This window comes from Danio aesculapii, chromosome 3 (genome assembly GCF_903798145.1).
Source record: "Danio aesculapii chromosome 3, fDanAes4.1, whole genome shotgun sequence".
Taxonomy (NCBI): domain Eukaryota; kingdom Metazoa; phylum Chordata; class Actinopteri; order Cypriniformes; family Danionidae; genus Danio; species Danio aesculapii.
The window spans coordinates 43151496-43170822 of record NC_079437.1 but is presented as its reverse complement, the minus strand read 5'-3'; the positions used below and the strand labels follow the sequence as shown (position 1 = coordinate 43170822).

The window sequence follows — 19327 nt, the reverse complement described above, 5'->3', positions numbered from 1 at the left end:
CTGGATAAAAATTACATGGTTATATTAAGTATAGTGTGTGTCGGCGAGTGTGAGAGAGATCTTTTGCGCACTTTGATATGTTTGAGAAATCAAAAAATAATAAGCAGCTTAGCTCTCAGAATATAGTAAATATATAAAGTGTATTTATGCATGCACACTATAATTTGCTGTTTTACTCCATAGAACACAGGTCTATATAAAAGTTAAATGGTACCAACTCATGATCAACAGTAAAAATGAAAAGTTTTACCTCTTTCCAACAGGGAAAACCATCAACAATCAAGAATGAATGATTATATGGTGTCATTATGTCATCAAGATGATATATAGATATGGTGTCATCAAAAATGTCATTGTAATGGAATTTAATGGGGCAAAAACTGCCACTAACATATGGAAAGGGTAGTAAATTCGAACAGTACACAAAAGTTAACAAGTAATTAATAGCTTTCATCAGTTAAAGTTATTATATATATACACCTGCAGTTATATAGTATATAGGTGATGTCTATGTGTATGTTTGCTTAAACTTGTGTGTTTTGAGCAAACTTTCCCTCCATCAGCAGTGTTTATTCCTGCCTTGCTTAAATTAAATACAATGTTAAAATGAATTCAATAAATTTGTAATATAGCTGGATTCAGGCCATGACTCAGAAAAAACAAACAAACACTTTTTTTTCTCTTTTTAGACTTTCTTCAGTTTATATTATTTAGGTCTTGTTGCACAACCCAGCTTCTCTAAAGTTCTGACAGTCTTTTGGATAGCACATTCTTAGACTCTACAATTCAATGATAAATACAGAAAGTTATAAGAACAGCATTTACTTATTTATTTATTTACTTCTTTATTTATATATTTATATATATATATGCCGATCCTTCCCCTCTCTCTGCTCCCTATGCTTTCCTGTCAATACTCTCTACTGTTCTATACAATAAAGGTGAAAAACCCCTAAAAATAATGATAAAAAATTTAAATAAATAAAAATTCAGGGGGCTAATAATTCTGAATTCAACTCTGTGTGTGTATATATATACATATATATATATATATATATACATATATATATATATATATATATATATGTGTATATATATATATATGTGTATATATATATATATATATATATATATATATATATATATATATGTGTATATATATACATATATATATACATATATATATATATATATATATATATATATATATATATATATATATATATATATATATATATATATATATATATATACACATATATATATATATATATATATATATATATATACACATATATATATATATATATATATATATATATATATATATACACATATATATATATATACATATATATATATATATATATATATATATATATATATATATATATATATATATATATATATATATATATATATATACACATATATATATATATACATATATATATATATATATATATATATATACATATATATATATATATACATATATATATATACATATATATATATATATACATATATACATATATATATATATACATATATATATATATATATATATATATATATATATATATATATATATATATATATATATATATATATATATATATATATATATATATATATATATATATATATATATATACATATATACACACACACTTTTCAAAAAGCAAAAATATCAGGGTCAGTTTTGATCCTGCTACATAACAAATTCCTTTGTAAATCTTGAATGGTAGAGTATATAGAAATAAGTTGATTCAGCTTCTCATAAAACATATGGTAATAAATAAATGACCCATTTTACACGGAATGAGGAGTGTAAATCATCCTTGTGACTTGGAGTCACTCTTGTTGCACTCTGGCTTTCTGCACACGTGGTGCTGCGCCTCCTGCTGGCCATACCTTGATGACCAGGAAGATTTCTGGAGACGGATATGTGATGGAGAAGATGGCAGATCGGGCCAGGGTGGAGATGGCTACATGGGGGTTGTGTGGTCGGAGCAAGCCCTTCATCTGATCTGAGTTCAGGTCAAAGTGGAAATCCTCAGAGATCTGAGAGAAGAACAGAGCATTGATGAAAGTGATACTGGATACGAATGAGTTCACTGCTATTAATGTGCATTCACAATTAAATAGATAGTTCACCCAAAAATAACAATTCTGTCATCATTTACTCACCCTTATCCAGTTTTTTTCTGTTGAACACAAAAGAAGATATTTTGAAGAATGTTGGAAACCTGTGACCATTGACTTTGATAGTAGAAAAAATAAATAGTATAGAAGTCAGTGGTAACAGGTTTCCAGCATTTTCAAAATATATTTCTTTGTGTTCAACAGCAGAAAGAAACTCAAACAGGTCTGAAACAAGTGAAAGACAGTTTTCATTTTCAGGGGAACTATGCCTGTATTCATGAATCTGAAATCTATCATACACTGTTAAAAATAATCTTAAGACTTGTAATTTTTGTTAAAAGAATTTAAGTGATCATTCAAAATAATGTGCATATTTCTTTAAAAATTATATTCTGGATTTATTTTAAAACATTAAGAAAATTTCTCTAATTAAAATCAATTGAATTTGAACCCACAAGCTTTTCAATAATTATGCCATAAGGTTAAGAAAACACAGTCATACCTTTTTCTTTTCTCTGACATCATACAGAGCCAGTGATCCAAATATTGGCTCGATTTCAATCTCGAATCTGGAAGAACAACCGCAGCAGGTCAGAACAGACTACAGGCAGCTTAAGTGTTCAGGGAGGATGTGTAATCAGAAGGTGTGTTTCATTAAAAATCAATGATTGTAGTTACTAAGTGAAAAACAAAGGGCCCTGGTAAAACATTTGTAGCAACAATATAGTAATGAGTGAGCTAAAATCCATAATTGTGATTTAAGATTACCTCATGTTGAGGCCAAGAATATAAACCCTGCATTTTATTTCTGCATTATATACAGTTTGTTTATTTCTTGTTATTCCGCAAATATAATATCTTGTTTAGTGGCTTTTGGATAATGCAGATGTTTATCAGACTTAACTCTCGTATCATAATTAAAATAAAAAAAGTCAAAAATAGTTTGTTAAAATATTTTAGAATTGTATTAATGTTTTCATCATAACTGATGAATAAGCTTTCACTGTTAGATTAAAAAGTGCATAAGTTGATTTACAGCTTTATTTAGTAAATTCTTAAGACTGGCCATGTACAACTTAAAGTTGTTTTAATGTAAAATCTGTTTTCAATTATTATATATATATTCATTTTATTCATGAAAGGTGTATGTTTTATTTCTGGAAAACAAGTTAAACTATACTATTTGCACCATTTGCAGATTTTTAGGTTAAGGATATCAAAAACAGGGCTTCTGAGGTAAAAAACAATCTATCTCTTTAATCAGAATGAATTACTAAATACATACCCATTGTTTTTTTAATTAAACTCCATTGCTTTCACTCTAACATTTATCAAAAGCATATCATAATTAACCCTAATTTCCAGCTTTGAAGTTTATTATTCTTTCCATAATGACTGCATTATTTATCAAAAACTCATTATAAAACATTATTTTAACATTTTTCTTAGTTCTGTTAGCCTTTTATGACTGATTGTTACATCTTATTCTAAAACAGTTATTTTTTATTTAGCTTAAGTTTTTAAACTGCCCTTGTAAAAATGAAAGAAAGAATTCAAATGTTTTCAATGCAAGGTCCCTTTTGCCTTCAATTTCATATCTTTGATTTATATGTGGAGGATGTGCGATTAAAAGTTTTAATATGTTGACACAGGGTTCCCACACTTTCATGAATAGCAGATTCAAGGACTTTTTAAAGCACCAATCATTTTAAATCAAGCACCTTTGTAATTCATACCCTAGCAAATGTAGCACCATGAAAGGCCTTACTGTAAGTAACATTTCACTTACGCTTAATATACACATTATAAATTATGACCATTTTTAAAAGTCATGTTCAGGAAACTTCGTTGAATTCAATACTGGTGATATTCAAGCGTGGTTTCTAAAATATTGATAAAATGTGCATTATTTGTCAGTGTTATTGTCCAAGAATTAAATGTAAGATTTTTAAGAATTTAAGGTTATTGTTGTTGTTGTTTTTTTCTCCTTCAAATGGCATGTCTCCATTATAGCAGTGTTTCAGTGTGTTTGGTTAAGGAGACAGGAAAATGTACAGAGCTGGTGGTCCTCCAGCAACGTGGTTGAGAAATACTGCATAATAGGATTGTGCTGTGGTCTAAAAAAATTTATATTATTTTGTTTTATGAGCCTTCCCAGAGGCTTTGTGTCTATTTAGTCACCAATATTAGTACTTATAGAAGGTATAATGCTTCTCTTTATTTCTCTTTACCTCATCTATTTATTTATTTATTTACTTATTTATTTTTAAAGATTATTATAGTTTCTTTATTATTAGTTTGCTCTTTAAAAATGTGGTATTTATTTATTTGGTAAACAATTAGTTTACCTATTTGCTTTTATTGTTTATGATTTGCCTTAGTCAGGGTTTCTGCAGGTTTCACCAAGTGAAATTTAAGACTTTTTAAGACATTAAGACCATTATGAATCAAATTTTAGACTCATACAGGGCTAAACGCTAAGGAGTCTTTCCAATGGCCCAAATGGAAAAAAGTGACCTATCAAAAAAAAAATTGAATTTAATACATTTATAAGTACAATAATACTAATCATTTAACAATTATTTTATTTACATAATTTAGTTATTTCTTAGCAATATATTTTAAATAATTTCTCAAAACAAGCAAGCTCTGGTTGTATACATACACTTGTTTTTTTTTTATAAAATAAAAAAACATTTTTTTTAAATGTTTAAAACTATAATAAACTAATTGTATGTACACCATCTCATGTTTTGGGCTTGTTCAAAATTAAAGGATTTCTGGCAGCTAATATTTAAATTTCTCTCTGATGTAATAAATACCTATATATAGAACCTGAGGCCATAATTTCAACATTTGGTATCACACCACAGTCCTTATGTTTTAATAAGATAAATGTGATTGCCTTTGCTACGCTTTTAGCTAGAAGGTTAATATTGCTCAAACGGAAGGAATAATTTCCTCCAAACTTTAAACAATGGCTTATGGAACTTCTACACCACCTGACCTTAGAAAAAATACGATACACCGAAGGAGGTTGTACTGATATGCTTTTTCTCACTTGGCAAAAAGATCACATAAAGAAGATGGACCCTTCAGTTATTTTAGAAGAGTAGAAGCCTTCCTTGTTTTTTTTTGTTTTTTTAATCAATTATTTTTATTAATTTTTCCTTATCTTTTCTTTCCTTTTATATATTAGAGTAAAATATTTTTTACTTAATATTATTATTTATTTGTATTTTATTTTAATATTATTCATATATTTTTATAGAACCTAAACATATATAGTGTGCGACGAGTTTTGTTGAAAAATGAAAAGCTACAGTATTTGTACTACATGTTTCATATCTTAACGTGCCGTCAAAACACTTGAAAACAAAATAAAATTTAAATAAAAGGTTATACGTTTTATTGAGGTGGAAGGTTAGTGATGGCCAAACTGAGTAGCTATACATGAACAAAAGAATATTAGGACCTGTTTTTAAAAGATTTAAGACCTACAAAACAATGTTTAGCAAATTTAATACTTATTAAGGCCTAAATTTTTCTTTTTGAGATTTAAGACATTTTAAGACCCAACAGACACCCTGTTTAGTAGTAAATTTGGACTTTAACCCATGGCACATACTTTGTACAACCTGCCTCTGATTATATCTCTGGAAGCACATTGTACATTCATCTTGTAAGCTTAAAATAAACATGTCAATAAAGATTAAGAATTTAAGAAATGTCTCTTTTTTTTGGCAATTAAGTACAATTGTTGAAATAAATACTCAAACTAATTTAATTTCAAGTTTAATTTGAGCACTTTCAAGAATCCTTCTTTGTTTTTAAGTATGTTCCAGGCCTTAAATGCATATGTCTAAAATTCAAGTGCTTTCAGGATGCGTGGGAAGCCTCTTGACATCAATTTTTATCAATGTTTACTGCATAACATAAATCACTTTGGAGTTATGTATGTAGTACTATGTAAGTTATGTAACTATGTAAGTTTCGCATAGATGCATTTTATTTTCAGAAAAATATATCCATGATCTCTTCCTTTGTTTATCAGCTATATTTAACATGACCTATAATACAGCATTTGTCGAGCTCACTACTATTGAGAGCCTTACTTGAGCGAAAAACACTTGACCATGATCCTCTGGGCGCTGTGCTCTTTGGGCACTTCTGGAATAGATTTATTTGGAAAACAGTTAGTTAACCTATTTGCTATTATTGTTTATAATTATTGTTTAGTCAGGGTTTATGCAGGTTTCAACTTTAAGACATTTTTAAGACCATTATAAATGAAGTTTTAGACTCATACAGGCCTAAACACTAAGGAGTCTTTCCAATGGCCCAATTGGAAAAAAGTATTTGTTCTATCAAAAGAAATATTTATAATTTAATACATTTAATAGTACAATAATACTAATTTTTTAATAATAAAAAAAGTTACATAATTTAGTTATTTCTTAGCAACATATTTTAAATAATGTCTCAAAACAAGCAAGCTCTAGCTGTATACATACACTTGTTTTTAACATAACCTTTTTTTAAATAAAATAAAAAAATGTTTTAGGGTGTCACGGTGGCGCAGTGGGTAGCACAATCGCCTCACAGCAAGAAGGTCACTGGGTCAGTTGGCTTTTCTCTGTGGAGTTTGCATGTTCTCCCAGTGTTCGCGTGGCTTTCCTCCAGGTGCTCCAGTTTCCCTCAAAAAGACATGCGCTATAGGTGAATAAATTAAGAAAATTGTCTGTAGTATATGTGTGTAAACGAGAGTATATGGATGTATTCCAGTGATAGGTTACAGCTGGAAGGGAATCCACTGCATAAAACATATGCTAGATAAGTTGGTGGTTCATTCTGCTGTGGCTACCCCAGATTAATAAAGGGACTAAGCCGAAAAGAAAATGAAGGGGAAAAAAAAAGGTTTAAACATTTTTTTGAACTATAATAGACTAAATGTATGCACATATATCTGTCAATGTCAGTGTCCTCAGCAGTAAAAACATGGAGAACTATTAAACAAATGTTACTGTACAGAAAATAATTAAAACATTATGCTAAATAGAGTTAAAAATAAAAATAGTTTTATTGAGGTGGAATGTTAGTCATGGCCAGATTGAGTAGCTATACAAGAACAAAAGAAAATTAAGACCTGTTTAAAAAGGTTTAAGACCTACAACTAAATATTTCAATTTGTTTAATGTTCAAGTTTAAAACTTTCTAAGGCCTAAAATTTAGTTTTTTTGAGATTCAAGACATTTTAAGATCCCACGAACACCCTGCTTAATAGTAAATTTGGACTATAACTGTATTTTCCAGGCCTTTCAGGAAGCGTGGGAACCATTTTGACATCAATTTTAACTGCATTACATAAATCACTTTGGAGTTTAAGTTTTGTATGCAGTATGTTTCACATAAATGCATATTATATTCAGAAATATATATGCAGGATCTCTTGTTTATAAGCTATATTTAACATGACCTACAATATTGCAGTTCACAAGTTAACTACTATTGAGAGCCTTACTTGAGCGACAAACACTTGACCATGATCCTCTGGCCGCTGTGCTCTTTAGGCACTTCTGGAATGGCGCACCTCTCAACAGCCTCGTCCTGTCAAACACACAGAGCAGCCGTCATCATGACTACGACTCCGCCAGAGCCAAGGCAACGTTTGCTCAGTCATCAGAAACACAATGTGTACACAGACATAAAGCGAGAGGATGCGGAGGAGCGGGAGACGGAGGAAAGACAAAGAATATGTTCGACAAGATCAAACAAAATGGCAGATGGATCATCAGAGAGACGTGTCTGTTTTTAAACTCGAGCGTTGACAGCTCTCCTACATAAAAGCGTTGAGTGTTACTCATTGGCTCCTACACTAAAGACTCTAGTTTGCTCTTCTACTTTCTCTTATTTTGTGTCAAACTGTTTTCAAAGTCCCACAGAAAACAAAATTACTTTTTTTTTTGTGCGTGTTCGTATCAACATGTTAATCTTAAAGGGTTAGTTCATCCAAAAATTTTAATTCATTTATCAATTTCTGACTCTCATCATGTCATTTTTATGCATGTGAAACATTCATTTATCAAAAGAACACAAATGAGGATATTTTAGATTAAATCTAAAGCTTCCTCAATCTCCATAAACGGCAATGGTCAGAATCCACTTGCTTCACTTGAACTTGTGTCATACATTAAACAAAGCTGTGCATTTCTAGGCAGCTGAGTGGACCTTTAAGGATTTCAGACCTCATCCGGTGCAGGATAGAGTCCCAGGAGATGGTTGTGGCGGCCCTGCTGGCGGTTGTCAGCGTTGCGTCTGTCCATGTCCTCTGCAGCTGTGCGCTCCAGCACTGAAGGCAGCAACGCATCCGGAGTGGAGTTTTTCAGGTCAAATATACTGGAAGCCCAGCTCCCCCGCGGAGTGTCATCCAGCGACACCGAGTGCCTCTTTTGGTCATCCTGCCACAGACAGACGCCACTTTATTACATAAATATTCTAAAGACATCACTAGTTTATAGTTAAAAAGACATTTTTTCCATAATATTCAAACTTAAAATAATTAAATAAATATTGTTTAGCAATTCAAAACCATTATTTATTATATACATATTATATTACATACATATTTATTATTTATTATGATTATTATTATTATTAATATAAACAGCATGTTTATCATTTAAACATTTTTGCACTTTCACGAAATTTAAATAGGTATTTTTTTAAATCTTCCATATATACATACACCAGTTTCAATTCTAAAATAAAATTTCATAATACAAGTAATCAAATAATATCAAAGACAATGCAGTAAAATAAAAATAAAAAAAGTTCAAGACACTGCATACTTTTATAATTATAATTGTTAAATTATTATGTTAAAAAAAACAACATTTTATTTTTATCATCTTCATGAAATTTTACTTTATTTTACTTATTGTATTTATCATCAAATGAAATTATATTGACACATGATTTACATGACACATAATTTAGGGCTCTATCATACATTCGGTGCAATAAGGCAAAAGGCGCCATTTGTTGCTATTTTCCGACCAAAGCAACACTAATTTTCCCATTTTGCACCACGGTGTTTATATAGTAAATCCATTTGTGCCGCTTTGTGGACTTATGAGTTTGCCGGTCTAAAAAAGATGTGTATTGTTGTGATGCAAGAGGCGAATTGTTAGCGTGTTGCTATTTTGAGGAACTAAAATAGACTGCGCAGTTGACCAGCTGAAAGCAGGTCTAAAGTCCAGCACAGAATGCATTAGTTGTGCACCTTAAAAGGGTGGTCCAGAATGTATTTTAAGGCTTGGTTGTGTTTATGAGGTGCAAAGCAATGTGTGCTCATGCTTTATTTGTAAAAAAATCATGTTATTTTTTTTTTTTTTCAAATATCCTACTTTAATTATACACAGCTACTCAGCTAACATGAAAAGGACTGTCATATTTCCTAGTTCCTCTGAAGACCCGCCCTCAAGAGGCTCTGATTGGTCAGCTGACAATGTTCTGTGATTCGCAGATCAGTTCCACATCACCAAGAAACGTCTCTGTTATAACCTTACGACGTCTCTGGCCACGCCCCTTCGCTGTGGGGGGTGTATGTGTGTAACCTGAAGGGTTTATGACATCATTAACCCAGATGTATTTTTTTAAAGCCCCCAAACTTAGTTCACTGTAGGCTTTGCTAAGTTAACTCTGTAAAAGCCAATTTTTCCCTTTGCATTGGACTTATACATTAGCGTAGCGTAATACATTAGCATAGCGTAATACATTCAGAGATGTTGTTCATGTTCACACAGCTACATTACACCTCAACTAAAGTTTAAAATATGATATCGTAGTGGACCAACCCTTTTAAACGCATACATATTGCTTAATATACACAGGATGTACAGAAATACATAAATATATTTACAAATTAATAGTAATTAAAGATTAAAATGTTACAAAAATTTTTTATTTTCAACATAAATCTAAAAAAAAACCTGCCTCCATGCCTTTACCTCGGGGGGCTTTTTTTCAGTTTATTCATGAAAATTTGCTTTTGTATAATGTTATTATTATTATTATTATTAGTGTTATTTATTATATGCATATTTGTATTTGTTTGAATAAAAACAAGCTTAGATTTGGCCACTTGTCGGGTTTTGGACCATATGGGGCATAAGAACAGGATGTGTGTTTGGATATAAGTCAGTTTTTTGACCACACTTTATTATTATTGTTCATTTATTCGTTTGCTGGAAATTAGAACTGAATTTAGAAATAGTTTTGAAACAAATCTTTGCGCTTAACCAAAAAATTAAATATGTAGGCTAATAGATGTCTTCAGTGGAGTGCGTACAACACCGTTTCATTATCCTTGAAAGTAAAGGAGTAAAGTAAAGAGTAAAAGTAAAGTAAAGATAAAGTAAAGAGGCAGAATGGAGGAGGCTCTTTCTTTATCCTCGCGCTGCAGAGGGTCTGTTTAACTGTTTTCTCGCTAGTGAAGTGTTCCGTTTTTCCACGTACAAAGTCCACCATGCAAGTAGCAAATGCTTTTAGCAAATAGCAAACTCATTAAGAGAATAAGCACAACCTTGTTAGACCACGTGTTGCAGCGACTGCCTATTTTTCTATCCTTAAAATAGCAAAAGTGTATTCAGACACACCCTTAATGCTTTTAACGCCATGCACTTTAGACTGCACCTAGATCCTTAAAATAGAGCCCTAAATTCTGTTTTAATTTTATTGCCATATCAGCCTCTATGGCTATGTCATGGCAAAAAAATAAATAAATAAAAAATAGATAAATTTTACCACGTTTTATAAATACCAATTTTCGATAATTATAAAAATATTCTAACAATTAAAAGCAATCAACAGCAATAAATAATATACAAGATAAAATACATAAATAATAATAATAATGTTAAAAATAATATATAAGATAAAAATCTAAAACAGTTTTTTTAAGGTTTCCTTTTGATAAAAATTTTACAATTTTAGATGGATTCACATTTAAAAATATTTCATTTAAAGTCTCTCCAGATAAAAATTGTTGTCTGATAACATTTAAAATGGGGCACTCCACAAGAATATGTTTAACAGTTTGGTTTCTGTTGCAATATTGACATTTTGGTGGTTCTTCTCCTTTCAATAAAATGTTCATGTGTGAGTCTCATGGGTCCAATGCGGCATCTTGTATAAACAATCTCATCATGTCTTGACTTAATAAATAATTAGGATTTTCTTCCTATTTCTGGCTGAATTTCAAAAAGTTTATTATCTGGGCACTGATCCCATTCGGTTTGCCATTTGTTGAGAATATAGCCTTTTATTAGTGGTTTTAGATCGGAAGGTGGGATTTTACACTCCTTCAGCTTTCCTGCTAGGGCTGTTTTGGCGGCTTTGGCGGCTTGTTCATTTCCATGTAGTCCGGTATGTCCTGGGATCCAGCAGAAGACTATATTATAAAACTTTCTCTGTAGTTTGTTCACTTTGATAAAAATGTCGATAATAATAGGATGGTCCAGTTTAAAAGAATTCAATGTCTGTAGACAAGATTTTGAGTCAGAAAAAATAATAAAATTGTGTTCTTCAGCATTTTCAATGTGTTCCAGAGCTAAAAAGAGCGCTTTTGCTTCTGCTGTAAAAATTGAGCTTTGATCTGGAATGCGAATGCCGTAGTGTGATTGACCTATTACTATTGCTGCAGAAACATAACTGTCCTTTTTTGATCCATCTGTGTATATTGGTTTATGAGTAGGATAAAAAATGTCTTATGTTAGCAACTGCTTGTTGATATGTATGTGGAAAAGTATCAGCCTTTTTATGCTGGCTCAGATCCAGATTTATATGCAACTTATTTAACCTCCACGGTGGAACCAGGCAAATGAGAGTCTGGTGGATGGAATCAAGATTTACATTTAGGTTGTTTATGTGTGTTTTGATCCGTACGCCGAATGGCTAATTATAGCTGGGTCTTGCCTCATACAAATCCAGATATTGAGGTTGGAAGATTGGTTTAAAAGCTGGGTTGTGTTGATTTGTCTTTATTTTCAATGCATACTGGAGAGACAATTCCAGGCGTCTAATATGAAGAGGTGGTTCATTAGCTTCAGTGTATAGGCTTTGAGCAGGTGACGTTCTAAAAGCTCCAAGGGCTAGTCTAAGCCCTTGGTAGTGTACAGGATCCAGCATTTGTAAATAAGATTTTCTAGCACAGCTGTAACCTATACTTCCATAGTCCAGTCGTGAGCGCACCAAAAGTCTATACAGTCTCATTAAAACAGTAGAATCTGCTCCCCATTTTGTTTTTACTAGAACTTTAATTAGATCCAAGTTCTTCAAGCATTTGTTTTTTAGAGCATTTATATGTGGAATGAAGGTCATTTTACTATCAAAATGGAGTCCAAGGAATTTTGTTTCTTTAACAATCTTGACGGGCTCTTCATCCAAAAAGAGTTCTTTTACATACAGTTTTGGTTTTAGAAAATTTGAAACCCTTTTCTGTAGACCAATTACTCACTTTGTTGATGCATAACTGTAGCTGTCTTTCAATTATATTGATGTTTTTCCCTCGGTAGCATATACAAATGTCATCCACATAAAGACTGCACATCATGTTTCTTCCAATGACATCTGTGACGCTATTAATTTTGATCATGAAAAGAGTCACTGAAAGGATGCTGCCTTGAGGAACACCTTGCTGTTGTACTTGAGGGTCTGACATGGTGGTTCCTACTTGAACTCGGAAAGATCTATTTGACAAAAACTTTAAAATGAAGATGGGTAAATTTCCCCTGAATCCCATTTTATACAAATTTTTAAGAATGCCGTATTTCCAGGTAGTGCCATATGCTTTTTCTAGGTCAAAGAATACAGCTACAACATGCTCCTTTTTGATGAATCCATTTCGGATGCAAGACTCCAGATAGATGAGATGATCTACTGTACTCCTTCCTCTTCTGAAACCACATTGGAAATCACTTATCTGATGATCAGACTCAAGCTTCCAGACAAGCCGGTTATTTACCATCCTCTCCATAGTTTTACATATAAAGCTTGTCAAAGCTATAGGTCTGTAATTGTTGGGATCTTTATGTTCCTTCCCAGGTTTTGGCATAGGAATAATGGTGGCTTCTTGCCATGATGGTGGGATATTTCCTGATTTCCAAATTTCATTTAAATGTTCCAGGAGGAGGGAAAGACTCAATTGCGGAAGATGTTTTATAAACTGATAATGTACTTTATCTGGTCCGACTGCTGTGTCATGGCAACACTTTAGACAGTTTAAAAGTTCCTCTATAGAAAAAGGTTAATTGTAGATCTCTGTGTTTTGGGATATGAAATTTAAATTATGTTTTATATGATGAAATCAAACTAAATAGTATGAGGTTTTGCCTACATAATTATTCCAGTTTTTCATATAAAATTTTATTTCATATAATAATAAATTACACAAAAAAAGATGAATAAAATACAATTTGTGTGAATCAATTATTTTATTATTATTAATAACCAAGTTTTATTCATCATATATTTTATACAGCGGATGTCCTTCCTGCCACAACCAAGCCCTGAGAGTAGAACCCCAGTGCTGGAAAACACCCAAACACTCTTCCATGCACACACTACAGGAAATTTAATTTACCCAATTCACCTATACCAAAGACTATAGAAAGCACTCGTATAGTTTTAAATAGGGAAAAGTGTAATCATATGAGGAATGAAGCCCCGCCTTCTAGTACAGAAGCCAGTCATTTAAATAGACCCCTCTCCTGGGGAGGGGCTCGAACCAGATACGAGTTTCAGCAGATTTTGTGCGACTCAAATATTTAGAAATGAAACTAAAAAGACAGTTGGTGTTTAATTTTATTGATGATTCCTAACATGAAATTTAATCATTAGCTTGGCAAGCAATTTTGGAGAATTTGATGTTTCTTCATTCAAACAAAATACTCCGAGCACAATATCTGAGAGGCATTTTAAAGATGGCCACCAAGTGAAATGACTTGCCTTAAAGGGACTTTGCCTATACCACATATCTTTGAACTATGGAGGCAATCATGTTCAACTTGAACCAGCGATTTCTGTGCTTACCACTAAGTCATCTTGCTGTCCTTATTACTATTATTCTTGAACAGTATAAAAAAACATACTAACAAAAACATATAAAATGTAATATTAAGTTACAGTTTATAGTAAGTTATAGCTTAATGGTTTACTTTAGTCAGGCAGTTACCTGCTCATCCTGGCGCTCAATAGCAGCCTCATCCAACTCAAACGTCTGTTTGATGAGTCCTTTCTGCTTCTCCCGCTGCCGCTCAGAGTTATGAGGCGTCTGCAGGGTGCTGTAACACTGATACCTAACAGACAAAGCACAAAACAGCATGTTTCTATACAGTAAAAACTAAATAAAATACCTTGACTTTTTCAAACCTTGAAACCGGTTATCGTCCCATGCCTAATCTGAACACTTAAATAAACTTCAGCTTTCTAAAACAAAGAAATATGATCATATTAGCAGTAATTAAATTAAATATCGTATAAATTAAAAAAAATTATTGACTACCTACAAAGCCTTAAACGGCTTAGCTGCCCAGTATTAGAGGGAGTTCCTGGTGTATTATAGCCCCTCAAGTCCACTACGCTCAATTAATTCTGAACAACTGATTGTTCCCAGAATATCAAAATCAACTGTAGGCAGTAGATCTTTCTCATATCTGGCCCTAAACTCTGGAACAGCCTTCCTAGCACGGTTCGGGAAGCAGACACACTCTGTCAGTTTAAAACTGGATTAAAGACACATCTCTTTCCATTAACATACACATAAAACACAAATGCTTTTGAAATCCTAATCCTCTAAAGGATTGTTAGTCTGCATTATTTAGGGCAACCGGAGCCGGAAACACTTCCCAAAAGACATTACAATTTGAACGGCATCTGCACTTATGTTAGTCTGTTTTTTATTGTTGCAGAGGTTTCCATAATCCTGGACCCTGGACCAGGCCGTATCCTGAGCAGCTGCTGTGGTAGTCATGGAGGAGTGGAGAGCATGAGACTGATCCCTGTAAGACCCCAGAGAAAGAAGAGTCCTCGCATTGGTCCTGAAGGGCCAGCCTGTACACCAACCGGTGACCACTCCCACCTGCAGCTTCTCCACGATTGACATTCAGCGTTCTCCAGCCTCCGGCACCTAGACTGCAGCTCTGGACAAGAAGTTTGGTAATAGAAGAAATGGTCATGCCTGGTTTCTCTTGAAGTTTTTTAATCCTTCACTTTTGGCAATTGGTGAAGTTTTTCCCTCGTCGCTGTCGCCACTGGCTTGCATGGTTCGGGTCTTGTAGAGCTGCGCATCAACGGATTTGCTTTTCCGTGTTTGAACTCTCAGCAATGAATATTAAACCACACTGAACTGAACTAAACTGAACTTCAACACTGAAAACTGGACTGGCACTGTTTCAATTCACTATAATTTTCTATGTGAAGCTGCTTTGACACAATCTACATTGTAAAAGCGCTATTGAAACAAAGATGAATTTAAAAATTGAATTGAAAAAAAGTGATAAAGGTAATGGAACTCTCAGCTGAACACTTTATCAAATTACTGAAAAAATATGCTAATACCAGTTGAGTACACAGCCCTTTTCAAAAAGCCAAACATTTGTTCATTGCATATGGTCAAAAAGTTATATTTGCTGCTTGTTCAAACTACTTATTTAAAATGAGCTGAAACAACACAATCCTTGAGGTTTTTTTTGGGACAACTTAATTGTTTTATGTTCAAGCAACTTAAAATTGCAAAAAAAAAACATTAAAGTTAACTTAACTGATTTCTGTTGGGACAACATGAAGGTATTGTGTGGAAACCAGCATTGATGGTGAAACACAATTAATGAGTTTTTAAGGGGGGGGGGGGTTATGTTCACTTAAGGTTTTATGTTCAATCCACTCAAATTTGTAAAAACTAATAAGCTACCTTAATTCCTTCATGTTGCCCCAATGCAAATCCATGGTTTGGAACCCAGCACCTAAAATAGAGGTGTGTTATTACCACACCTCCATTTGTATTATGTCATAATTCTGATGACTTCACCAATTATGATTGTATTTTTCTATCTTGGGTGTGTTGACTTTTTTCTTTTATCATGTCTTTGAGTAAACAAGTAGGCATGTCCAAACTTTGGAATGGTAAACTCCAGCTTCACGTTGCGAGTGCGAATACTCACTTCCTCTGGATGATGAGCCAGTCATCAGTGTAGACCCCCAAAGCATCCCTCACTCTAGGGTCCAGCGAACTATCAACAGAAAAGAGAGACCATCCGTTAGTGCATCCTAGCAGGGATTATCCCAGATGATGAGATTATCTGATTAACATTGAGGGTGTAAGGAAGGGCAGCATTCATTATAGTGTAGCGTAAGTGTGTATGTGTGCAACTCACTCCTCCTCCGGGACGGCCGGCTCTATGGTGACACACTCTCTCTCCTGCAGCAGCAGCTCCAGGTCATCTCTGGGAAACTCCAGCAACTGTCTAAGGGGTCCGGGCTCTGCTCCAGGAGGATGACTGCTCACATACTCCTCATAGTCCACCGGCTCCACCACCTCCGTCAGAGGAACCTGGAAGAGCATGAAGAACACACTGACTGTAGGCATGCTTCTACCTCAGAGAAATGAGGATATTTACTGTCATTTCTGTGAGACTAAACTCCACTAAACTTTTTTTTTTTGTTTAGTATGTTTTAGTGCCACTTAAAGTAACAGTTCAATGTCAAACTTTATTTAATATTAAAGAGTATTTACAGCCTCCACTCTAAAGCCATGGTCACACTGCACTTTTCGCCCCATAGACTTCCAATCATACATATGCAAATACAAAAGACCAGAAACGCAAGTTCGTGTAGCAAGTTTCACAGTTCGCTGCATTGCAAAGTTCAAGCTTGGTGAACTCTGACATGCGAAATGGCATCATATGACTGCGTGAGACCAATCGAGGATCAAAACATGAACTCTGGACAGAAATTTTAAATATAAATAAATCGCTAGCTTTTTTTAATGTCCAAAAAACTTGTTTAATCCCGTTCATTTTCGAAGTGCCTGTACAACAAAATTCTGCATGCTCAAACTCTAGTGTGACCAATAGGGGTGTAAACATATACTGGTCTCAAGGTTCAATTCGGTTACGATTATCATGCAATTTATTCAGTTCAGTTAGAGATCTCGGTGCAGCACGGTGCATTGACGATGCTTTCCACAAACAATTTGATATTTTACTTAGCAACACAATAATTCTTGTATTAAAATTTATAATTTATAAATATATTTTCATTTATATATTATTTGTAATACAACTTTGTCCTTTATATAAGCAGTCAGATATATGAACTGTAACTTTTATATTACCTGTTTAAAGAAAACACTTTCTGAATGTATCAAACAAAACTCAAGTACATGCACAGAACAACATGAGCATTTATAGCAAATAAACTAATGTAAATATTATCCTGCTTGCTTTTGAGCATTGCTGAGAAAGTTCTTAAACGCCGCGATTGATCACATGCTCAACAGAAAAAGCTGCAAGATTCTGGCGCTGTTCAGCAAACAATTACACGGATTCTGATGTTAAACGGCCATGGCGATTAGCTGATTCATTATAAACAACGGCCTGGTGGAGAAAACTCCTGTCTGGATCCACAAGTAACATTATTGTTATAACAGCCGAGTGAGGAAATAAAGCGTTACATCACGAACATGCTAGAAGGTCAAAGGGGCCACAGACAGTGAGAGAGAGTTTGTGCACAGTTATTTGCTTTTTAAGCAGTTGGAGGGTTTTAATTGCTCGCGGTCTTCTCCCTCGCCATAGTAAGCTACCGCCATACATGATGCATATGTAATAAATAACATCAGTACATAATAACAGATTATGATTATTACTGAACCGATACCGAATTATTCATGTCTGCATCACGGTGCATTGAAGAAACAATTAATTTTGACACCCCTAATGACCAAGCCATACTTAAATATGTACTTGGTTTACATACAAAAATACCTAAATTGTTTCAAACATTTAAATAGTAAACCACCAGAACTACAAAAAACAAATAAAGACACACACACACTAGGGCTGCATGATATTGTGAAAAAAATGGCATTGCGATATTGTACTTTTCTGCGATACATATAGCGATATTGTATTAATTTTAGATGACTTGAATAGCTCTATTTGAAAAAAAAAATTTAATTTTAAATTGATTGGAATAATTTTGTAGGCCAGTACATCTGCATGAAATATAATAAACCAATCACAAGCATTAATAAATACAGTAGCAAAGATACAAATAAAATAAACATAGCTTTATAGTTTTCTGCGAGTCTAAAGTATTCAGGCACACAGTTATCTAAAGTAAAATAGCACCAAATATCTTTAATAACCTTTCTTTATTTTACAAACATTATTCATTCATTCATTCATTTTCATCCGCTTTTCCGGGGCTGGGTCATAAGGCAGCAGTTTTAGGAGACAACCCCAGACTTCCCTCTCCCCAGACACTCCCTACAGCTCCTCCGGGGATCTCCCAAAGCGTTCCTAGGCCAGCCGAGAGACATAGTCCCTCCAGCGTGTCCTGGGTCTTCCCAGAGGTCTCCTCCCGGTGAGACATGCCTGAAACACCCCCCTAGGTAGGCGTACAGGAGGCATCAGAAACAGATGTCCGAGCCACCTCAGCTGACTTCTCTCGATGTGGAGGAGCAGCGGTTCTATTCCGAGCTCCTCCCGGGTGACAGAGCTCCTCACCCCATCTATAAGGGTGCGCCCTGCCACCCTGCGGAGGAAACTCATTTCGGCCACTTATATCCAAGATATTGTCCTTTCGATCATAACCCAAAGCACATGACCATAGGTAAGAGTAGGAACGTAGATTGACCGGTAAATCGAGAGCTTTGCCTTTCAGCTCAACTCCTTCTTTATCACACCGGACTGGTAAATCAACCCCATTATTGCTGCCACTGCACCAAATCCGCCTGTCAATCTCATGTTCCATCCTTCCCTCACTCGTGAACAAAACCCCAAGACTCTGGAGCTCCTCCACCTAGGGTAAGGACTTTCCTCCAACCTGGAGATGGCAAACCACCTTTTCCCGGTGGAGCATCATGGCCTCGGACTTGGAGGTGCTGATTCTCATCCCAGCC

The 19327-nt window shown here is 33.8% G+C and overlaps 1 pseudogene; it reads right to left on the bottom strand.

Moving 5' to 3' along the window:
* The window catches only part of LOC130221515 (dedicator of cytokinesis protein 7-like), a 128455-nt pseudogene that overhangs the window by 90197 nt on the left and 18931 nt on the right, over nt 1-19327 (bottom strand).